The sequence below is a fragment of the Suncus etruscus genome, chromosome 7 (assembly GCF_024139225.1).
Source record: "Suncus etruscus isolate mSunEtr1 chromosome 7, mSunEtr1.pri.cur, whole genome shotgun sequence".
Classification (NCBI taxonomy): domain Eukaryota; kingdom Metazoa; phylum Chordata; class Mammalia; order Eulipotyphla; family Soricidae; genus Suncus; species Suncus etruscus.
In genome coordinates, this window is record NC_064854.1 from 126,672,435 (window position 1) to 126,696,537 (window position 24,103).

Here is a 24,103-nt window from a genome sequence, read left to right on the forward strand (position 1 = left end):
CTGATTAGCTTCCTAGGTCAGATGGGAATGGGCATTTTTCAGGGTCAGATAAAATTAGAGCAGTGCTAACTCTGAACTGACTGGTTTAGAATTCAGCTTTTGGGAGTTGCTAAATCTCTTCATAAATGCACCCAAAGGTGAGATATTAAATCTTGTGGTTGGGGATCTGGCACAAATTATTCCATTTTGGGACTACTTTCTTAAAATACATTTTCAAATAATATCTACCCACTGGCTTTATGGAACTCATGATTTATTATTCGTACTTACTCAGTGGTTTGGAGCAGAATAGAACAGAACCTAAATGAGAGTTCTTAAATCGTGTGTGTGTGTGTGTGTGTGTGTGTGTGTGTGTGTGTGTGTTAAATGATACTTGTACATGCATAGTATGAAAGCCAAAAGATACAAAACGATACTCCATGGAGATTGTTTCCTTTCTTCTACTAGGTTTTTAATGGGGCTTAGTGAGGCATATATAAGCATTGCTTTACAAATTGCTGCTGGAGGGGCTGGAGAGATAGCACAGTGGTAGGGCATTTGCCTTGCGTGCGACTGACCCGGAGAGACCCTGTTTGATTCCCCACACCCTATATGGTCCGCCAGCCTGCCAGGGGTGATTTCTGAGTGCAGAGCCAGGAGTAAACCCAGAATGCTGCTGAGTGTGGCCCAGAAACAAATCAATCAATGAATTAATAAAGTTAAAAAAAATTAAATATAAAGACAAATTGCTGCTGGGGAAGAGTAATCTCAATTATATATTCACCTCTTTATCTTTTCTTGGATCTTTCATCTTCTTGGAATTTTATCTTTTTTCCATCTTAACCAAGCAATTCTTCACTAGTTTTAAATTTTTTCTTTAGTTTTGAATTGTCTTCCCACTATTTCATTCAAAAGTTTCAGTTTTTCTGGGGCCGGAGAGATAGCATGGAAGTAAGACATTTGCCTTGTATGCAGAAGGACAGTGGTTCGAATCCCGGCATCCCTTATGGTTCCCCAAGCCTGCCAGGAGTGATTTCTGAGCGTAGAGACAGGAGTAACCCCTGAGCACTGCCAGGTGTGACCCAAAAACAAACAAACAAACCCCCCCCCAAATGTCAACTGTTCTCAGGAGTTTATATGAATTACTTGTCTTTCCATAACAAAGGCAGAAGTTAGTGCATTTAACCAACCCAGCAATTCAGATCTTAGATTAAGCACTAGTTTGCCTTTAACTCAAAAATTCGGTTATTTATGTACAACTAAGTTTTCCAGAACAAGTGCTGTTTTTCTAATATAGTCAAAACACATTGCTTATGTACATAAAGGATAGTTAATCCTAATAATGAGAATGTATGAAGGAAATAGAAAGCCTGTCTAGAGTACAGGCGGGGGTTGGGTGGGGAGCAAGGAGACTTGGGACATTGGTGATGGGAATGTTGCACTGGTGATGGATGGTGATTGAAACCCAAACAACACAATCATGTATGTAATCAAGGTGTTTAAAAAATATATTTAAAAAAAGGATAGTTAGATATAGTAAAGTGTGTGGGTGATTGAAAGAGTATTTTGTCTATAAATTCTGCTTTTTATATTCATCTTTCAGAATCAAATGGGTGAATAATAACTTTCTTTGGTCTGTACTTTGGTTTTGGTATTTGGAGTATACCTGGCAATGATTAGGGGTAACTTCTGGCTTTGTACTTATCACACCTGACAATGCTTAGGGGTTCCGGGAGTTCTGGGGATCAAATCCTGTTGGCTGTATGCCAGGCAAGCAGTCTACCTATATCTCCAGCCTTTTTGGGGGGGGCCACACCCGTTTGATGCTCAGGGGTTACTTCTGGCTATGCGCTCAGAAATCACCCCTGGCTTGGGGGGACCATATGGGACACTGGGGGATTGAACCGCGGTCCTTCCTTGGCTAGCGCTTGCAAGGCAGACCTTACCTCTAGCGCCACCTCTCCGGCCCCTATATCTCCAGCCTTTATATATTTGGAACTTTTAGTAAAAAAGGGAAAGTTTTATTTTGTGCCACAATCTGCTTGTGTGGGAAACTGTATGTGACCAAGTGTAAGGCAAGAACCTCAACCTATCTCTCTGGTCCCAAGGATAAAGATCTTCATGGCTCTTTTTATTTTGAAAAATGACTTTATTAAAAATGACATTGTTAGGAGAGTTGCTGAAGTCTCAGTGATGTGGCTAGACAGGCTTTGTTGATGCTTCAAAACTTTCTGTGGAGACTGGGCACACCCAACTGTGCTCATGACTTATTGCTGGCACTGTGCTTAGGGATCACTCCTGGCAAGCCTTGAGGACCATTTGTAATGCCGGGGATCAATCTAGATTAGCTGCTTCAAAGGCAAACATCTTACTTAGTGTACTATTGCTCTAGTCCACAACACATTAATAAAAAGCAAAACAACCTAATGATATAACTCAAGAAGCATCACTATTGTCACCTAAGGTCAGATATGGTTCTCAACTTCAAAAAAATTATCTCCCAATTATAATCCATCTCTTTTGTTAGAAAACTCTTGTGTTTGAGAAGAAGTCAGAAACAGACTCTGAAAAGGGAATCTGGCAACTGATGAAGTGTTGCTTGATATTATTTTTTCCTTTCATTTTGAATGCGGTTAGCTACTCCTTAGTGGCACCCAGTCTTTCACGTTCAGACGGAGACATTTCACGAGTGTGCCGGGGACCATATGTGCCAAAAAGTGGAGAATCAACTGGAAATGGGGCTAGTCACCTTGAGTTGCTGACCTGTTTGGTCTTTCTAGTCCTGTGCCCTAGTTAGCTGCTAGCAAGGATGGAGAGAAGACTCAGATCAGAGGGGCACAAAAGACAGTTGTTGCTTCTGCTCCCTGATGCAGCAGAAGTGGCACCAGCAATTCACCCTGGGGTTTAATAGGTTAACTGGGTGCCAGGAAGCTTAGCTTTGGGGACTTCCAGGACGAGGAAGTCACCAGAATATGACTGCAGCCTTTTCTATTAAGTCACTCTCTTTAGAAATGTCAAAATCTAAGGAAACCCAATTAAGTTGTAGTTTTCACCAGAATGCAGCATTTCCATTTCTAGAATTTATTCTAAAGAAAAAGTGAGAGAGCTTGAGATGTGGCTCAGGGGTAGAATGCATAATTTGCATGGGTAGGGCCTTGGGTGAAGGTAAAAAAAAAAAAATGAACAATCTGACATGTTTAGATAGATTTGGTAATTAGAATGGAAAAACTGTAAATGGACAGTGGCTAAGATTAGGAATGTAATAAATTACTGCATGCTAAAATAATGGGAAGCTAATTATGACAAGGAAAAATAAGACTATATAAAAACAATATATTAATGCAAAAAGGATGTAAATACACTTAATATATAGAAAGACACTAGAAATGGGGTTATAAAATCAGTATTTTTCCATATAGCTTTTCCATAGTTCCTATAATAAACATGTCTTCCTTTTGTCATTAGACATACTGTCATTAATTTTGTGTATTTATAGTTTAGAGGTTGAGGGCTATTCCTGGCTTTGTGCTCAAGAATGACCCAGGGCAATGTTTTGAACCTGAGTGGGCAACATGCACCTTATTTTCTGTACTGTTTTTCCAGCTAGCATTAATTTTAAATAATACAATTTTAAGTAAATAATTGAAAAATGTTGTTATAAACTGAAGGTCTAGCTCTAATTTCATTTTAATGTTTTGGAAATTCTTAAAAATGTTTTTGCGTTACTGGTGCTGGGATTGATGTTGGAACATTGTGTTTCTAACTTTGTAAATCAATGTCATAATAAAAATCATAAGAAAGTAAATATTTGGGCCCGGAGAGATAGCACAGTGTCGTTTGCCTTGCAAGCAGCCGATCCAGGACCAAAGGTGGTTGGTTCGAATCCCGGTGTCCCATAGGGTCCCCCGTGCCTGCCAGGAGCTGTTTCTGAGCAGACAGCCAGGAGTAACCCCTGAGCAACGCTGGGTGTGGCCCAAAAACCAAAAAAAAAAAAAAAAAAAAAAAAAAAAAAGTAAATATTTGTAAGGATTGAGAGATGGTTCAGGGGTCAAGGTGCATGCCTGGCATGTGGCTGACCTGTTTGTTTGACAGCCATCGTACCAATGACGCCTGCTTATAACCAAGTACACCCATTAGGGTGACCCAGATAATCCCCAGCACTACATAGCTTGAGAATAATGGAATTTTTGGATCTTAGAAATGCTGCCCTGATTAGCCAAGAATTGCTGGGAGAAGTTCCCTGGATTTCTGAGTACAATTTGGGAAGCCAGCCCTTTTTCCCAAGTTGGAGAAACAGGGGCTATAATGTAGCTCAGTGGTTGAGCCTATGTTGCATGCCTGAGGGTCTGGGTTCAATTTTCCTTTCCTTTTTCCTTTCCTTTCCTTTTTCCTTTCCTTTCCTTTTTCCTTTCCTTTCCTTTTTCCTTTCCTTTTTCCTTTCCTTTCCTTTCCTTTTTTTTCCTTTCCTTTCCTTTCCTTTCCTTTCCTTTCCTTTCCTTTCCTTTCCTTTCCTTTCCTTTCCTTTCCTTTCCTTTCCTTTCCTTTCCTTTCCTTTCCTTTCCTTTCCTTTCCTTTCCTTTCCTTTCCTTTCCTTCTCTCTTTCTCTCTTTCTTTCTTTCTCTTTCTTTTTCTCTTTCTTTCTTTCTTTCTTTCTTTCTTTCTTTCTTTCTTTCTTTCTTTCTTTCTTTCTTTCTTTCTTTCTTTCTTTCTTTCTTTCTTTCTTTCTTTCTTTCTTTCTTTCTTTCTTTCTTTCTTCTCTTTCTTTTCTTTTCTTTTCTTTCTTTCTTTTTATTTATTTATTTATTTTTTTTGGTTTTTGGGCCACACCCAGTGGTGCTCAGGGATTATTCCTGGCTATCTGCTCAGGAATAGCTTCTGGCAGGCACAGGGGACCATATGGGATGCCGGGATTCGAACCAACCACCTTAGGTCCTGGGTTGGCTGCTTGCAAGGCAAACGCCGCTTGTGCTATCTCTCCAAACCCATCCTTTTCTTTTCTTTTCTTTTCTTTTCTTTTTTCTTTTCTTTTCTTTTCTTTCCTTTTCTTTTCTCTCTTCACTCCCAGTGTTGCTCAAAGCCTGGCTCTTTTTGTTCAGAGATCACTGTTCTCTATTGTGTGGTTTCGAAATTACCGATAGAGAGCCATACTGTCCCAAAGACCACAGGACAGAATCACTCACAGACTAAATTAGGATGCTCAAATGACATGACTGATTCAATGTAAAAAAACCAAATGAGCTAGAGTAATTAGGCAATAACAAGAAATAAATGAAATACAAATTGAAAAAAATTATTACTTGCAGATATATAGAACATCCAAAAAATTCTATTTAAAACACTATTAGAAGCAATAATAGTGGCAGATTATGAAATCAATATGCAAAAAATTTATTGCATGCAGACAAAAATGAGAAGAAAGCAACAAAACAAACCCATTTTTTGTTCAAAAATTAACTAGAAAAAAATTTATCAAGTATGGTAAAATCCATGTATAAGAAAACTGTAAGATAATGTGAAAGATAGAGAAGAAAGGATTCTTCCATGCATATAAATGAAGAAATTTGGGATAGAGGCCTATAAATATGATCTCTTTGCATATGATCCATCTATTTTTTAAGTTGAAAATGTGTCATTTTCAGCAAAAGAGGGAGGAATTGCATGGAATTTTACAAAGTGAAATAAGTCAGAAGACAAAAAACAGAAACGAAACTGAACAAGTATTTAATATATTCATTTCTGAATAATAGAAGATAATAAATTGATGAGGGCAGTAAATCTAAGGTTATCTAAGAGGACAAATATGGGGGTGATCTTCAGTACCCAATATATCCCCAAAAGTGACCCCTGATCTCAGAGCCAGGAGTAATCAATCCCTCAGCACTGCTGGATATGGTCACAAAAAATTCAACACACACAAAAATGTTTTATTTCTATATGCAAGCAATGAACTAAAAGAGAAAGAAACAAAAACCCATCAAGTATATAGGAGTCAACAAAGGAGATAGCAGATTTATATGTAACTGTAAGCTGTTATTAAAATAAATAGAATAATACAGAAGGAAATGGAGAGAATATTTCATGTTTATGGATTGGAAGAATTGGGAGAAAATATTTGCATATATACATGTACCAAAAGGTTAATATCTAAGATAGATAAAGCACTCACAAAATTCAACAATGTAAAAATAAGCCATCCATGAAAAATGTGGAGAAAAACTGAACAGACACTTTTCAAAGAAGACAGATTTATGGAAAATGGCACATGAGAAAGAGACATCACTGATAATCAGGGAAATAAAAATAAAAATTACGAGATTTTTACAGTAGAGAGAAAAGCCTTTCTAGTGAAAGAAACAAAAGTCTAGAGAGAAACAAAAAACCTGAAACCATCTGTCAACAGGGCTATGATGAAAAGGAATTCTCATGTTTAGGAATTCTCATGATTGGCTCAGTGTCTGTGGAAAACAACATAAAGACTTAAATTTTGATGGTAAGTAATAACTCTACACACTAAATGCATAAACATGAACACCCTTGTCAAATGTTATTTCAAAAATAAGAAAATAAGAAAAATTTAAGATACAGTAAAGGAAAATATTAGGGTGAAAGGGTAGCAGAGTGGAAGTAATGTACTTCCTGAATCTGTTATTTAATTGTATGTTCTGAAGTTCTCACCACATCAGTCCCCCCCCCCCCACCCACCATTGCTGGGTCATCATGAGAATTAGATTTGAGGATGAGGAAAGGGGTTATCAGACAGAAGGTACTTAGAGCCAACAGGCTTTCCCTATTACAGAGAAATGGGCACTGATCATTACCCATAGTTTGCCAACTGGCCTGTTGAATAGAAATAGATTTTATCTGCATCTCATGGGATGAACACAGTGGATTCATAATGGAGCCATAATAGATATCACGGGTTAGATGGATGATTTGGAAATAACATTATTGTCAGTTTGTCCCTGGAGATCCTGGTAATGGACCTGGTCTATTCTATTACCCTATTTCCATTCTTCATTAGATTTTTGAGGGAAAAAAAATCCCCCCTTCTCCATATTTTTGGATTTTGTTTTAATGACATAGGTCGCACACAGAGTTGTGCCAAGAGCTTGGTGCCATGTCACCTGGCTGGTACTTGATGAATGTGAGGTGGTGCTGAGGATCATACTTATGGTTTCATATTTGCAAGTCAGGTGTTTTACTGGAGAAGTCATCTCCAAGGCGCCTCAGCCTTTATTTACTCTTGAACTGTATCACCATGTAGGGAAGGACTGACAGTTAAGAAACTAGTTTCAAAGGACTACATTGCAAAGGTATATCCTGCTTTGGTTATTAATGAGTGTATTTGTTCAGGTGTCTCACTTCCATTTCAACATTCTATTACAAATGTATTACTCTGTTGGATACTCGCAACGATCTGATGACATTGGTATGATCATTATCTCCCATTTCTTTTTTATATGTTAAAAGAGGTTTAGGAAATTTTAATAACATTTTACCATAGTAAACAAATTATAGAACTGGGATTGACACACAGGAAGTCAGAAGAAAAATTCTTCCTTTGAGGAACTTTTAATCCTCTACAAGAAGGTGGAGGAGTGATGAAAGACAAATGACTATCAAATGTCAAGAGCTGTAAGAAAATCACACACAACATATCCAAGAAATATGGAGGAGGCTGTGTTGCAGGCTACCTAAAAAGAGTAAGAGAATGATTGCTGATATGAGATAGCTTAAATGTATCTTGTAAGTAAAGATTATGTTTTGACAAGAGAAGAGTCAGACATGAAATGGAGGATGCATTGTGATTGCATCTTTCTTTTAAAAATTTTTTTCACTTCAACTAAGCCTTCAAATAATCACATATTTTAAACCCAATAGACTTCTGACATTGACTGAAATTGGCTTATTTTTTTAGTACTTGACTTCTCTGTCCTATGACAGACGATTGTTTCATTGTTGATTTGGTTTTGTTGTCTCCCTGTCAAAATCTGGTTGGTAATCTGTCACCTGAGCAATGTTCTCATTGGCATCAGTGTAAGATGGTTCCCCATCTCTTGAATTCTTTGCAGATGAGTGAAATGTTCTGTCTTTAAATGTTGCAGAAATTCCTATTAGGAGTTGGCTGGAAAAACCAAGTGGTATGCTCTGAGGAGTGGGAGAAGTCGGTTTGAATTATACCAGCGGAATCAGCAGAGTTTATGATCAAAGATATGGACCCTGTACGAAGGTGAGAGCTCAGTTCTATAGAACAACTCGTGAGGGAGTTACAGGAGGTGGGGAATGAGACATTTGCAGGCAGTTGTTGGGAGAGCGCAGAAACAGAAATCCCCAAAAAGATTATTTTGCAAAAGAGGTCTGGACCCCTTAAGGACATTAGCACATTTGAGGTACATCCCAGGTTACCAAGGCTACAGATTGTAGCAAGATCATGACCATCTCAAGGACATCCTGAATGCATTCTATGGTTTTTGACATGTCTCCCAGACTCAGTACCCTGGACCCCTAAGTAGCTCTTGTTCTCTGGTGTTAGTCTGATTGAAATGTGGGTAGAGGTGTCTTTTTCTCATCAAAATCATTCTTGTCCTTCAGAATAAAAACATTGATTAAATTCGACTGAAGTTTCAGATTATTTTTCTAGTCATTTTCTATGACCACAAGTTAGCTTGGGTGCTATTGAGGGCCAGGCAAGCGGAAATTGTGGCAAATATCTTTCTATAAGAGAAAATGCTGTATTTCTCTAAAGAAAACAGAAGGTGTCCAGCCCAAGTCAGTGGGATGTGGGAAGCAAGTGAGTGTAACTAGAACTTCTGAAGAAAAGTTTCAGATCTAGACGATTCTCCAGAATGTGCCAATTCTAGAGTGTGAAAATATTGGTAACTAATTCATGTTAAAAAAAACAAATGAACGTGATGCTAGCCAAATAGGACATACCCATGGGCCACCATAGCCCAAGGATCATATGTTTGCACTCTTTCCTTTAAAGACATATCAATGGGTTGGAGAGAGGAAAATGAGCTGGAATATTTGCTTCACATGTAGAAGTTCTGGGTTTCATCTCTGGAATCTCAGGATCCTTTGAGTACTGCCATAAACAACCCATGGGCATCACTGGGTGTGTCCTGACTGCCCCCAGCCCCCTAAAAATAGAGATTTACTCATTACACAGAACCAGAGAGATAGCACAAGGGCCAAAGGTCTCCCGTTTGACCCAGGTCACTGCATGCCTCTCCCTGTCCCAACCCCAACTGGATGCAGCCCTGGAAGTTCCCCAGTGCCACTGGGTATGGCCCTGGTGTCCTAGGACACGTAGGATCAGAAAAACAATGCATCTTTGGGCTCCAGCATATTCAACTCTCAGGCCTGGTTGACAAAATATTGCTGGAATAACTACCAGGACCCCTGAGCACTGATTGGTAACCTAATCTCCATCTTCACCCCCCCAATAAAAATACATACATATAAATAACTAAAATTCCTCCTAAGGTCAGACTTGAAGAAACATAATATTTTACTAAAAAAATTAAGGTTTTTTTTTTTTTTTGAGAAAATCATCCAAATCATCGTCTACTTTTTGTTTTTTGTTTTTTATTTTGGTTTTTGGGCCACACCCGGTGGTGCTCAGGGGTTACTCCTGGCTGTCTGCTCAGAAATAGCTCCTGGCAGGCACGGGGGACCATGTGGGACACCGGGATTCGAACCAATCACCTTTGGTCCTGGATTGGCTGCTTGCAAGGCAAGCGCCGCTGTGCTATCTCTTCGGGGCCCCAAATCATCGTCTTTTATAACAGAAAATGTCAAGCATTGAAATACAAAACAGTACAATGTACCCATTGGCCAGTTTGTTTATTTATTTATTTATTTATTTATTTATTTATTTATTTATTTATTTATTGTATTTTGACCATAATAAATGGTGCATATGCCTGGCTCTGTGCTCAGGGACCACTCCTGGTAGGCTCTGAGGACCATATGAGGCACTTGCATTTGAACCCAGGTTAGCTCTGTGTGCAAGACAACCACCACCCAGTATATTACCTCTCTGCCATTGCCCAGTTTAGACAACGACCAACTCAGGCTTGTTTTTTGTACTTTCTCACATTTCCTCAGGTTACTGTAGAGCAAATCATGCACATTACATAGTTTCTTTTATAAACATTTTAGCATGCATCTGTAAAAAAACCTCTTAAAATATATAAAACAGTATGTTTCCCACCAACAAAAATTAATAATTCCTTAATATTATTAAAACCTTATATAAAAAATCACAAAGGATTTTAGTTTCTTTAATCAGGATTATAATACATTTCAACTGGCTTCTATATACTGAAAAATTATAAAATCTATTTAACAAATTAAAATATTAGAATGTGTGTTTATATTAATTTATAATTAACATTATTTATAAAGAGATTCATCTCTTGATGATAAAGACAAAAATTTAGTAAATTAGATAATAGAAATGATTACACACCCTATTTTTTTGGGAGGAGCCATGGGATTCCCAAGCAGTGGCCCATTTCTTTCTATACTTGGCTGAGTTGGCCTCTGGGGACCACAGGGTTATCTGGGGCAATGTTTGAGGACCAAGTGATGCGAGGGTAATTTCTCTTGGGGCCAATTTTATGCACTTCATACCTTGGAGCTGTTCATCTGGTTTCTGTTCCACCTTTTGAAGGTGTTAAAAACCACTGAATTGTACATTTTATATGATGAGTTTTATGGTATTAACTTGTATATCAGTTAAAAATTTTAGTGGATTAAAGATATTATTATTAAAGGATACAATATCTTGTCCTCTGGGGACAGAGCGACAGCACCGCTTTTGCTTTGCACGCGTCCAGCACATGGCTAACCCCAGTTGGATTCCCAGCATCCCATATGGTCCCCCAAGCCTACCAGGAACGGTTTCTGAGGGTAAAGCCAGGAGTAACCCCTGAGCACCGCCGAGTGTGACCCCCAAAAAACAAAAAAACAAAAAACAATATCTTGTCTTCACAAGGAATTTCTTTTTGACTCTTTAGACATCTTTTATAGATCATAAATAAAATTTATTTGCTCATGCTTATGTGACTTCAGAAGCAGCTGTATTTAAAATAGAAATATTCTATAAACATTAAATATTTATTAATCAATATAAACAAATCAGTATAAATCAATATATCAAATAAACATTAATTAAATGTTAATACAGCACAAATATTAAACATTAACATAATTAATTTTAATATAATATTGACTATTAAAATATAAATAAAGTATATTATTTAAAACGAAAACGTTTTTGATTTCTGGACCATGCCTGGCGGTGCTCAGGGCTTACTCCCGGCTCTATGCTCAGGGATCATTCCTGCTGGACTCAGATTCCTAGTGGTGCCAGGAATCGAACCTGGCTTGACTGTGTGCAAGGCCAGCACTCTACCCATTGTACAATTACTCTGATCTTGTGACAGTTGATTTTAATAAAAAATTAAGTTTAATTTTGGGGGGGGGCTTCCAGACTTGAGTATTAGTTTACTTTTTAGGTTAGATTTGAATACAGAAATTCGACAAAGTCGTTGTGTTTATTTGGTCACTAGTGATTATCGAAGGGTGTTTATATAAACATGTTGAGTCATAGGTGCAAATCCAGGTGATGATTAAATGTGAAAGGTCGAGGCTATGTAATAAATTGGCCAGCAATAATTTGAAAAGTACAAAATGTGTATGTTCTTGTACCACATGGCAATAGATTGTAGTTACCATGTGATACATACACACAAATTTACTACTAGGAACTCTTTTGGTTTTTGTTTTGTGGTTACATGTGGCAATACTCAGGGGTTACTTCTGGCTCTATATTCAGGTATTACTCCTGGTGGGGTTCGAGGGACCATATTTGATGCATAACAATTTTAAATTTTATTTAAATTACTTTTGTCTCATGTTTTTGCATTATATCCAAGAAACTACTGTCAATTGTAATGATAGGACGTTTTGGCTTAAAATTTTCCCCTAAAGATTTAAAATTTAGGATGTTCCCCTTCTCCCCAACTCAGGGATTCAGCCTAGGGCCTCATACATGCAAGGCAAACATTCTATCACTGAGCCACATCTCCTGGTTCTACACCCAGGGATCACTCTTGATGGTTCTCAGGGAATCTTATGGGATTCCAGAGATTGAATCGGGGTTGGCCCTGTGTAGCAGGTCAGCCCCTGAAGAGGTTGACTGATGGAGGGATGGAGAATGAGGCCCTTTTCTTCCAGCTCGGAGCACGCGTCTGCCACCCTGTCTAGCCCACGGTTCTGAGGTGAAACGGCGGGTAAACAGCTCGCAGACAATCAGGCTCGTGGAAATATTTGCTTTATTCGGATGGACAAAACTGAAGTCCAAAGACTCAGATTCAGTTCCAGCCAGCAAAAAGCTCCTCGCCTTCCACAGACCCTTGCTCTTATACTCCAGAGTCAGGTCCCACCCAATGGTGGGATCAGATACCAACCAATGGTGGAAGCAGAATCAGGTCCTACCCTAGGGTGGGGGCATAATGCCAGGTCACACCCTAGGGTAGGGCACAGATTAGGGTGAGCAACATAGTAATCTCCCAAAATATTTACATACACAACAGCCCTGCATAAGGCAAGCATCCTCCTTATGTACTATTTCTCTAGTCTCCTAAGTATATCTTTACAAAGTTTAAGTTAAAAATATTTTAGGGCCCGGAGAGATAGCACAGCGGCGTTTGCCTTGCAAGCAGCCGATCCAAGACCAAAGGTGGTTGGTTTGAATCCCGGTGTCCCATATGGTCCCCCATGCCTGCCAGGAGCTATTTCTGAGCAGACAGCCAGGAGTAATCCCTGAGCACCGCCGAGTGTGGCCCCCCCAAAAAAACCAAAAAAATATATTTTAGAAGATTACTATGGTACAATATTTTTGTTTTATTCTGGTAGTGCAACTACACCATATCCACAACTAGAGGCTTAGGACCCCTCCGCCTTGTTCATGCCCAGCATACTAAGATCACAATTCTTTTTTCTTTTTCAATTTTTTTAAACTTTTTTATTGAGATCAATGTGAATTACAAGTTTTTCACAGTTGTATTTCAGGCATTTAGTGACAGTGAATTAGGGCCATTCCCACCACCAGTGTTGACTTTCTTTCTTCACTCTTCCCAGCATGCCTCTCATACCTCCAACCCTAGCTCCCAGGACTACCAGTGTAACAGGTGCATTTTGTGTTTAGCTTGTTGTTAGTTTGGGTCTTTTGATTTTATTGTTGTTGACTTTGGGTATTTAGATTTGGGTATTTATGGCTATTTAAATCTGACCTTATTTTTTTTCTTCCATTCAATGCTCCTGAGACCACTTGGCTTCTGGGTCCCATCCTTTTCTATTTCTTTTCTCAATTTGTAGGAAGACATAGAAATATGAGACAGAACAAAATGATTCAAGTTTTATGGTTATATGAAAATAGTGGGAGCCCTTCTGAGATCACAATTCTGCTGACTAAATCTTGGGCTCTTTCACACTGTGGATTCTCTTCTTTGGTTTCTTCACACTCTGAAAATGGGTGCTATCATCTTCAACTATTTAGCAAACTAAAAGGCTGTAAAAATAAAAATATTTTGTGAATATTTTAAGTTTGCCCACTCATTTTTTTTCTCTTTGTACTCTAGAGTTGCCTCTGTCAGAGCTTGAAAGGCCAGATTTGGGGTCTGTAATCAAACCTCTGATCAAACCTCTGGGCTTCCTTAGAGCAGGAAATGTGCTCTGTCCATTGAGCTACCTACCCAGCCCTCTTTGCCTTTTTTAAAGTTTATAAAATGTTTTTAAAGAATACCTTTGTGCCTTTCCTATTAGTGGAGATCTAATTTCACGCAATAAGGAATAAATACTGGCTGCATTTCTTTCTGTTATATAAAAGGATCCAGTGATGTAATGCTCTTAGCTAGACTTTTACTTTCATTTTTTGAGCTCAAAGAAAAGATCACTTTTGATGCTCTCTGTAGGGCTATTCAAAGGTTTCAGAGTGTTTGCACTTCATGCAACAGTCACCTGCAACACAACCGAATCACAGTGCCTTGCAGATTGATTTGTAGCTTGCCGAATATAGCTTATTTGAAACTGCTCTTTTTTGAAAGCAAATGGATGCCATCAATCCTTCCAGAATATCAAAAACTACAGGAGAGGAGCTCCTAAAATATAGTGACTGCCTGGAAAAATGACCTATGGAACTGCAACAAATGTAAACCACTCAACTTAAATCCTTTACTTGGGCAGTTTTTTTGATGAAATAATTTAATTTTGAAAGACTCTTCTGGTTTATTCAACCCTGTTAATGATAGGGTTTCATGTATACAACATTCAACACTACACCTTCCACTAGAATGCCTACTTCCCTCCATCTCCCTCCCTCCCTCCCTCCTTCCTTCCTTCCTTCCTTCCTTCCTTCCTTCCTTCCTTCCTTCCTTCCTTCCTTCCTTCCTTCCTTCCTTCCTTCCTTCCTTCCTTCCTTCCTTCCTTCCTTCCTTCCTTCCTTCCTTCCTTCCCTCTCTTTCCCTCCTTGCTTCCTTCTCTCCTTCTCTCCCTCCTCTCCCTTCTTTTCTTCCTTCCCGTCCTTCTTCCTTCCCTCCCTCCCTTCTACCTTCCTCCCTCCCTTCCTCCCTCCTTTCCTTCCTTCCTTCCTCCCTCCCTCCCTCCCTCCCTCCCTCCCTCCCTCTCTCTCTCTCTCTCTCTCTTTCTTTCTTTCTTTCTTTCTTTCTTTCTTTCTTTCTTTCTTTCTTTCTTTCTTTCTTTCTTTCTTTCTTTCTTTCTTTCTTTCTTTCTTTCTTTCTTTCTTTCTTTCTTTCTTTCTTTCTTTCTTCTTTTGTTAAAGCACTGTGATTCACAAAGTTATTCATAGTTGGGTTTTAGACATATAACGTTCCAGCAGCTATCCTGCTATGGTGTCAACTTCCTTCCACCAATGTTCCCATTTTCCTCTTCTCATCTCTCATTCATAGCCGCCATCTTGACAGAAGCCTTTTTAAGTGTGGTTGTTAAAGTTCAGATTTCATGATTTCAGTGATGTTGACTCTGTGGTTGGGCTATTTAACTCTATTATTTCTTAGCACCACCAATGTACCTAAATTCTCTTGGCCCTTGCCTCTGTTGTTTCTCACTTATCTCTTCTGTGGATTTGTTTCTTTATATTCCATATATGAAAGAATGGAAGAGATCATTTTGTGCCTGTCCCTCTTTTCACTAATGTTACACAGAACGGTACTCTATAAATCCATCCATATGGATGCAAATTACACAATTTCATCTTTTCTTATAGTAAGTAATATTCTAAAATGAACACATACCATCGTTTAACTAGTCATTTGCTCGAGTACTTGGGAATATTCCAGGTTTTGCAAACTCCTCTTTTTCCATAGGATGGCTTATGTGGTAACTCAAAGAAAGAGAGACTAACTAGTTTTGCAGAGTTTACCTATAATAATTTATTATTTGGTGGTCTGTTTCTTAACTCCTCTCATATATTGCTAAGAATATACAGGCAGGAACCGGAGAAGTAGCACAGCAGTAGTTTGCCTTGCAAGCAGCTGATCCAGGACGTATGGTGGTTCGAGTCCCAGCATCTCAAATAGTCCCTGAGCCTGCCAGGAGTGATTTCTGAGCACAAAGCCAGGAGTAAAGCCCTGAGCACTGCCGGGTGTGACCCAAAAACAGAAGCAAAAATAAAGAATATACAGGCAAATATACAGCCAATTTTATGGTTTACTTGGTTTTCTGTATAGTGACTCTCCTATCTCTAATTTCATGGTTATTGGATGGAATTGGGTTTCCAAACTCCCTTAGTGTCTCTGTGTCTTTTGTATTTCTAAATTAATTTTAAGTATATCCTTGTATTTGCACTGATAAGGATGGGAAGTCTTGTCATTTCTTTCAAATGTAGGGAGATAGTTATAAAATATGCAAAGGGAACTTTATTTGTGCAAGGACTTAAAGTTTTTCTGTAATGACTAAGAAAGCTAAATCTTATGATAAAACATTCAGGATGAGGCTGTGAGATATGAAAGCTGCTTCTTATGTGGACTAATGAGTAGAAGATGCAGTTTGATATATTTTTTTTTTTTTTAGTTTTTGGGCCACACCCGGCGGTGCTCAGGGGTCACTCCTGGCTCTCTGCTCAGAAAAAGCTCCTGGCAGGCACGGGGGACCATATGGGACACCGGGATTCGAACCAACCACCTTTGGTCCTGGATTGGCTGCTTGCAAGGCAAACACCGCTGTGCTATCTCTCCGGGCCCAGTTTGATATTTTTTGAAGTGCTTGGAATAGCATTAGGAGGTAGATAAGGAGAATTCACATTTGGTTTGTATTTAAAATTTTTTATGTCATGGTAAATCAACAAAGATAGAAATATATCTTTAACCAAAACGAGGCTAAAACTTAAAATATTTGGTTAATTGACACCAAACATTGGACTGAAAAATAAATAAAAGTGGATGAACTGACAGAACTGTAATTTTTATTTTTGCTCTTTCCCTACTTTCCGGTGAAACTTAAAACACTCTACAAAAATAATAGTAGTACATATTTTTTCAGCTTTTACATAATGTGTCAGACTCTGTGATTAGTGTATTACAAATGTCTTCATCTTTAGGCATTACCAAAAAAGGGGAAAGTCAGAGTGTTAACCATGTAGGTGTTATCTACAGTGATTGCAATCACACGCATTATTCTCGGGAATGGCACTGTAATATCATTTGGAGATACTGTCTTTTCATTGGGTTTACTACCAGGTTGATGGGTTTTCTGAACAGAAATAAATATAATTGCTTTCTCTTTTAGTCATCCTGTTGCTGCTCGAAAACAAATCTCTGATGATCAGATTGTTCTGTCTCAACTCATCTGCAGAAATTGCCATTTGGAATCTTGGCTTGAAGATCATCATCCGGGCTAATGGGAACAAAATGTCAAGAAGTTTCTAGAAGCAAATTTAGTCCTTCATATAGGGTATTCTGAAATAAACTGAGACATCCTATATCACTATAGTATAGATATCCCATACTATTATCTCACACAGTAAAATTTTCAGATAATTTGGGTTAGAACATTTGAATTTTTTTTCTTTTCTTTTCTTTTTTTGGTTTTTGGGTCACACCCGGTGGTGCTCAGGGGCTATTCCTGGCTCTGCACTCAGCAATTGCTCCTGGCAGGCTTGGGGACCATCTGGGATGCCAAAAATCAAACCCAGTTTCTCCTGGGTTAGCCACATGCCAGGTAAATGCCTTACTGTTGTGCTGTCTTTTTGGTCCTGGAGGATTTTTAGAACTATATATAATGTCTTGCAGTAACTAGTAAACTACTTGTAATTTGATATTGCCACACAAGCTTATTTTATGAGCAGCCACCATTCTGTTAGAATATTAGATAATGTAATCAATTTAGAGTTTCTTTGAATGTATAATTCCAGTTATATACAGTTTTCCCCAAAAATAGTTATTATGTGAGATTTTATAGTGCATTAACAATACCATTAAAACACGCCAGAAACTCTTGCTTTAAGACTATTCTAATTTGTCCTGTGGCCGAAATAGCTCAGTTGGGAGAGCGTTAGACTGAAGACTATCCTAATTTGTCTAGGTTATATTAGTTCACATTTTCTTAGTGGTGATAGGATCTTAGCTTTTGAAAGTAAATTTGTATTTTTTTTGGGTAAGGGGGGACACATCCAAAAGTACTCAGGTATTATTCCTAGCAGTGCTTGGGGATCATATGGGATGCTGAGGATACCATCGTGGTCATCTATGTGCAAGGCAAATGCTCTATCCACTGTATTATCTGGCCCCCTAAATTTAAATTTTTTAAATACCTTATGTCACTTAGATCCAAGTCAGATATTTGTTATTTTCTACCTGTGTTATCCTCTATAATGGAATATATCATCTCAATAGAAAAACAACCCGCAATTTAATGATCAAGTCAGGAAGACAATTTGTCACTTGCCTTAGGTCTTTGTGTTTTGATTTGCTTTTACCTTTGATATCTACTTATGAGATCTTTATTTTTATAGAAAAAGTAGATTTACTTACATTCTAGAAAATGTACATTTGTAATATTGTAGTAAACTGGCAGACAAATAAGAACCCTGACAATTGGGTTAAAGAAGTTACCCAGGGCCCGGAGAGATAGCACAGCGGCGTTTGCTTGCAAGCAGCCGATCCAGGACCAAAGGTGGTTGGTTCGAATCCCGGTGTCCCATATGGTCCCCCGTGCCTGCCAGGAGCTATTTCTGAGAAGAGCCAGGAGTAACCCCTGAGCACCGCCGGGTGTGGCCCAAAAACCAAAAAAAAAAAAAAAAAAAGTTACCCAGTTAATAAACAAATTGTATGGAAAATATGTGCAAGTGGTCTTTAGTAAATAAAAAGAAAAGATCAAATTAAAAAAAATAAGTTGCTCAGGATGGTCCAATCTGAAAGCATGAGATGCAGAAACTGTCCCTGAAGGAGGAGAAGCTCCAGCAGGAAACCAAAGTGGTGTGATAAGAGTATAGAAGACCAAAAGTTTCAGTTTTTCCCCTTAACAACAACCCTCCTAGAAATATATTCCTATCTATAGAAGGGCAGTTTCAGCAAACCTTATAAAACTGATGTTGCAGAAGCAGCTGGTGTGCATCACCCATCTGAAGAGTCACCCACATCTCAGTTTCTCAGCTTAGGATGTGAGCTCCTGGCTCACTTCCCTCTGGAGAAGCCCACATTCTATCTAAATATCACTCTCTTTTTCTTCTCTAATACTTCCTGAAGGAAAGTTTCTGACTTTAATATTTATCTCCTTGAAATGCTTTTCTGTGAAAATAGATGCAATGAGCCCAGGCAGAAGTTAGGACTGACTTTCTTTTCCTGCAGAGTACCCCGTCCATTCTGGAGCCATGGCTCTCCAAGAATATAGATAGTGAGGGTTTGCTCCCATGCCGTGCAGATCTAATGGATGTTGGACACAGATCGATAGCTACTTAATAGGACTGGAAGGACATGAACAGCCATGCCTTGCATGGTGCCAATGATGGATTTCTCTGTAAGTTATAATCCCTTCATCCCCCAGGCACTTCCCAGGGTGACCTGGAGGTAGCAATCCAGTCTCTAAGGCTACTACATTTCTTGTATTTAATTTAATTTAAGTAGCCTACAAAACGTTAAGTGAGATCTATTCCCTGCCCCTTGCCCAATTCCCTCTCTTAGAAATAGCTCACCTGTAATATTTCTCATGTCATTCAAGAAACTTACCTCTTTTGGGGCCCCAATTTCCCCCCTTGCAACAATAATGAAAATCTGGACATGGTATTTTGAGGAAATAGATGAGTAGAAGATTCTTACATTTTGTTGTGTGTTGTATGATATAAGCTGTCCCTCTAAAATGTATATCTTTCTCATTATTTTGTTGTGAAAAATTTCAAATAGAAAAGTTGAGGCCCGGAGAGATAGCACAGTGGCGTTTGCCTTGCAAGCAGCTGATCCAGGACCAAAGGTGGTTGGTTTGAATCCCGGTGTCCCATATGGTCCCCCATGCCTGCCAGGAGCTATTTCTGAGCAGCCAGCCAGGAGTAACCCCTGAGCACCGCCGGGTGTGGCCCAAAAATCAAAAAAAAAAAAAAAAAGAAAAGTTGAATAATTTTATAACCAGCATTCATAGATTCCCCCCCCCCTGGTTTTAACTGTTACACCTTTATTAGACATATTTCCACCAATACATTCTTATCCCCATCCATTGATACTTATTTTTAAATTTCAGACTTCCAAGTTTGTTCTTTTCCAAGATTCTTTTGGATATTCTACAACTTTTCTGCTACTAAATAAATTTTATAATAATTTTGTCAATTTCTACAAAGCATTATGCTTGAGTAGGACTGAAATTGTGTGGAATTTGTAGATCTACGTACTGTGGAATCACAAATCAATGCTGACCTGTCCAACCCATGAAAGTGGTACATGTCTTCATTTATTTGGGTTATATTTAAATTTTCTCAATGTTTGGTTTTCAGCATAGAGAATTACTTGTGTTGTGTTAAATGTATTCCTATTGTTGGGTTCTGAACAAGGAGGGATGCCATTTTGTAAAGGCCACATTGGAAGCTTCTCCTCAGGTGCTGAGCAGGAAGAGACGCCATTTTGTAAGAAGCACATGTTAGTTCTTCACAAGCCTATTTCCATAGACACCACCCCAAGATATCTGGTCATACCATGTAGCCTATCAGGGAAGGTCAAGGAAGCAGTAGGAAGGCACCCTTAGACAATTGCCAATCATTTTAAAGATCTCCATAAAGCTGGAACTTCCCTATATAATATTCATCATGGCCTTGGGCAGGATTCATTTTCTTTGGGAGATGATCCTAGTGGACCAGCGTGGGGCCTTTTTGGTCGACAGATTAAAGTATTAAACTTTATTGCAGTTGAGTAGTCTTGTCCTTCTATCTGGACTTCAGCACTCTTTATTTTAAGAATTATCAATGAAATTGCTTAATTTTATAATTACAGCATTCCAATTATTTATGATTATTAAAATATTTATTTATTTATATTTTGGTTTTTGGACCACACCCGGCAGTGCTCAGGGGTTACTCCTGGCTGTCTGCTCAGAAATAGCTCTTGGCAGGCACAGGGGACCATATGGGACACCAGGATTTGAACCAACCACCTTTGGTGCTGGATCAGCTGCTTGCAAGGCAAACGCCACTGTGCTATCTCTCCGGGCTTTAAAAGATTTATTTTAATGGGGCTAGAATGATAGCACAGTGGATAGGGTGCTTGCCTTGCACACAGCCAACCTGGGTTCGATCCCCAGCATCCCATATAGTACCTTGAACATGCCAGGAGTGATTTCTGAGCACAGAGCCAGGAGTACCCCTGAGCACTGCTAGGTATGGACCCCCCCCAAAAAAAATATCATAAGTAAGATGGTGTGTTTATAACGATGTTGACATTTATGGTCATAGAATGCAAAATAACCTTACATCACCATCACCAAAATGCCAAGGATCCCCCACCCATGATCCTGTATCACATCCTGTCTATCTACTCTTCCTACTCTGGAGTTTTGTTTGTATTCCATTACCCAGAGTTTGTTATCAATTGATACCATCTATTTCTGTAAAATCACCCCATGTGCCCTATCTCCAGTCCTAGGTGAACGAGTCTGAATCAGGGTCTCGCATGAAACAATCCAAACCAAGCTGAGGGTGAAACACGTATAGTCTGGCAGTCTTATACCTCATATCTCCCATCAGCTGCCTGCCAGACTGCCGCTTTTATTTATTTCCTTATTTTTGTTATTTTTGTTTTTTTGGGCCATATCTGGTGGTACTCAGGTTACTCCTGGCTCTGCACTCAGAAATCGCTCCTGGCTCAGGGGACCATATGGGATGCTGAGGATCAAACCTGGGTTTGTTTCGGGTCAGCCATGTGAAAGGTAAACACCCTATCTCTGTGCTACTACTCTGGCCCTGCTGTTTTTGAGTACAGAGACCACCCCTGGCTGGGGCAGTTAGGACATAGGAAGAACAGATGGCTTAGGCTATCCTGAGCCAGTCTCACCCAGGTTTACAAGGAAGACCATCTCTGTTTTGGGGGTAAATCCAAGTTGTAAACAAACCTACAAAGGAACCAGGGATGATCTTTGTTTAAGGTAAAATAAGGTGTAACCTAATGTATTTTCTTGTTTTGTTCCCTCCTACAACACAGATGAGAGAGATCAGCCAGTGCTTGTTTTTCTCCATCTGCTCAATATTACTCATTATCAATGTCTTTCAGTTCCATCCAACTAGAGCAAATTGCATGATTTCATTTTTTTAAAAAATAATACCTGTGTAATATTCTATTGTGTTTAAAGACCAGAACTTTTTTTTTTTTTGTGGGGGCACATCTGACTGTGCTGTGCTCAGGGCTTTCTCCTGGTTTTGTGCTCAGGGATTATTCCTGGAAGTATTCAAGGGAACATATGTGGTACCAGGGATTGAACACCATTCATTATCCATTCATTTGTCATTAAATATTTGGATTATTTCCATATTTTGACTATTGTATTAAGTACTAAAATGAATGTGGTTATGCATATTTTTTTTTGGATTAGTGTGTTTGCTTTTTGGGAGGTGGATGCTAAGATGCACCCCCTCTTTTTTATTGTACTTTTATTTATTATATGTTGACAAGGCTATGTTTTTACAAGTTCTGGGGAACCAGTAGTTATGTCCAACGACTTCCTACTCTGTGCTCATACAGACATTTTTTTAGGGAGTAGCCCACAGATTCCCCAAACAAACCCCAAAAAGAAAAAAGCCAAAGCCACAGCTATATTTTATTTAGTATTTGTATGTGTAGAGAAGTATCTATAGATGGTTAATGAGGACCTGATGATGCTTTAGCCCCTCTCACCCAGGAAATTTAAAACAACAAAAGAGAATTTAGTATTTAGTAATTATTTAGTAAATCCAAGGGATCCAGTCAAAGAGAGCTAAATTCTCGGATTCATTATGGGATATTTAGAGAAACTGAAAGGGTTATTTTAGTAGTGTTTTACATAGATCCTGTTCTGGTCTTAACTCTAATCTCCTGGTATTTAATATCTCCACCTGGTGTGAAGAGGGCCATTTTCTCCAGGAAGGGTCAAAGGACTAGTGTTATGGAACAAAAGAGAATCTTTCCTGCATGACCTATTTGTGATGCAACTTCAGCTCAAAATAATATGCCAGAGAAATAAAGTTAGGGTGAGGAGATAGCGGAAAAGGGGGCTACAGGTTTGTGCATTAAGGGCTGTGCCATCTCAACCCCAACTCGTGTGTCTCTCCTCTGTCCGCCATCATGGTTCTGAGCCACTTATTGGTACCCTGCAGACAAGGTTGCTATGAGGGCCTGCTCCTGCCATCTTCCAGCCTGCAGGCCTGTTGCCAGTGAAGCTCTTCATCCATCTCTTGACATGTCCCTGGAGGGTCAGTGGAGTTCGACCAGGCTCACAGTATCTTACATGATATTGGGAATTAAATGGATTCAGTTTTGTATATTCAGGGAATTTTTCATCTTGCGATAAATCATATTTGATCTGATGCAGATTTTTTTCTAAAATAAAAAAAAGAAACAAAACAAAACTAAAGGATTCAGTTTTGTAGTTTGAAGCTGGCAAAATTTTTTGTTGAGGAAGGTTTTTTTTTTTTTTTAAAAAGCTAGGCTGAAGTACTTATGAGTTGAAACTGGAACTAGACTAATGGTACATGATAACAAAATAAAAAATCAACATTTGATCTTGATCCCAATTGCTGACGCATTTCTCCTAAAACTCTTGGAATCTTAAATGTGATACATTTAGGATCCCCATCAGCAGAAAAAACATGGCAGATGAAAAGACTGGAACTTTCAGCTTTGCTCCCCAAGCTCTGGGAAGTAGAGAGGGAAGTGGAGATTGAGTCCAGTCACCAATGGCCACTGATTTAATTAACTATGTTAATTATGTTCATTAATTATTGCACTTATTTGTGCAATAGATTCTCATGAAACTCCCTAGGCCATGGGGATCTGGTTGACCTTCAGCACTGGGGAGTGCACCCAAGCCCTGGTAGAGTGATGTATCCAGTGTCACTTAATAGTTGCTCCTTGCTCTACTAGACTCTCTAGGTCTTGTCCTTTATGCCTCTGCCCTTGGCTGTTTATTTGTTTCTTTTCTGATACCCTTTATCATGAAGTATTCATTGTGAGCAAAGTGCTTTTCTGTGTTCTCTGAGTCATTCTAGTTCTGAATTATTGAACCTGAGAAGGGAGTTGTGAGATTCTCAGCCAGCCAGAAGTGACCAACTGGATCTCTGGAATGGCACCTGCAGTCACTGGGGCATGAAGTGTGGATTCTAGCTCCAGGAAGAGTGTTGAAATTGCGTTGTCATGACTCAGTAATATGTCAGAGTAATAGGGTGAGGAGATAGCAGAAAAGGGGGCCATACAGGTTTGTGCACTAAAGGCTGTACCCTGTCCACCCTGACTCCTGTGTGTCTCTCCCCTGTTGGAATAAGAGAGAAGTAGTGTTGGAAAAGACACTTGTAGTTTTCAGAAATCTTCTAAGGATAAAGTTTGGCAGGTGACAAAGGTGTCTATGTCCCCTTCCCCCACTCTCCCAACCT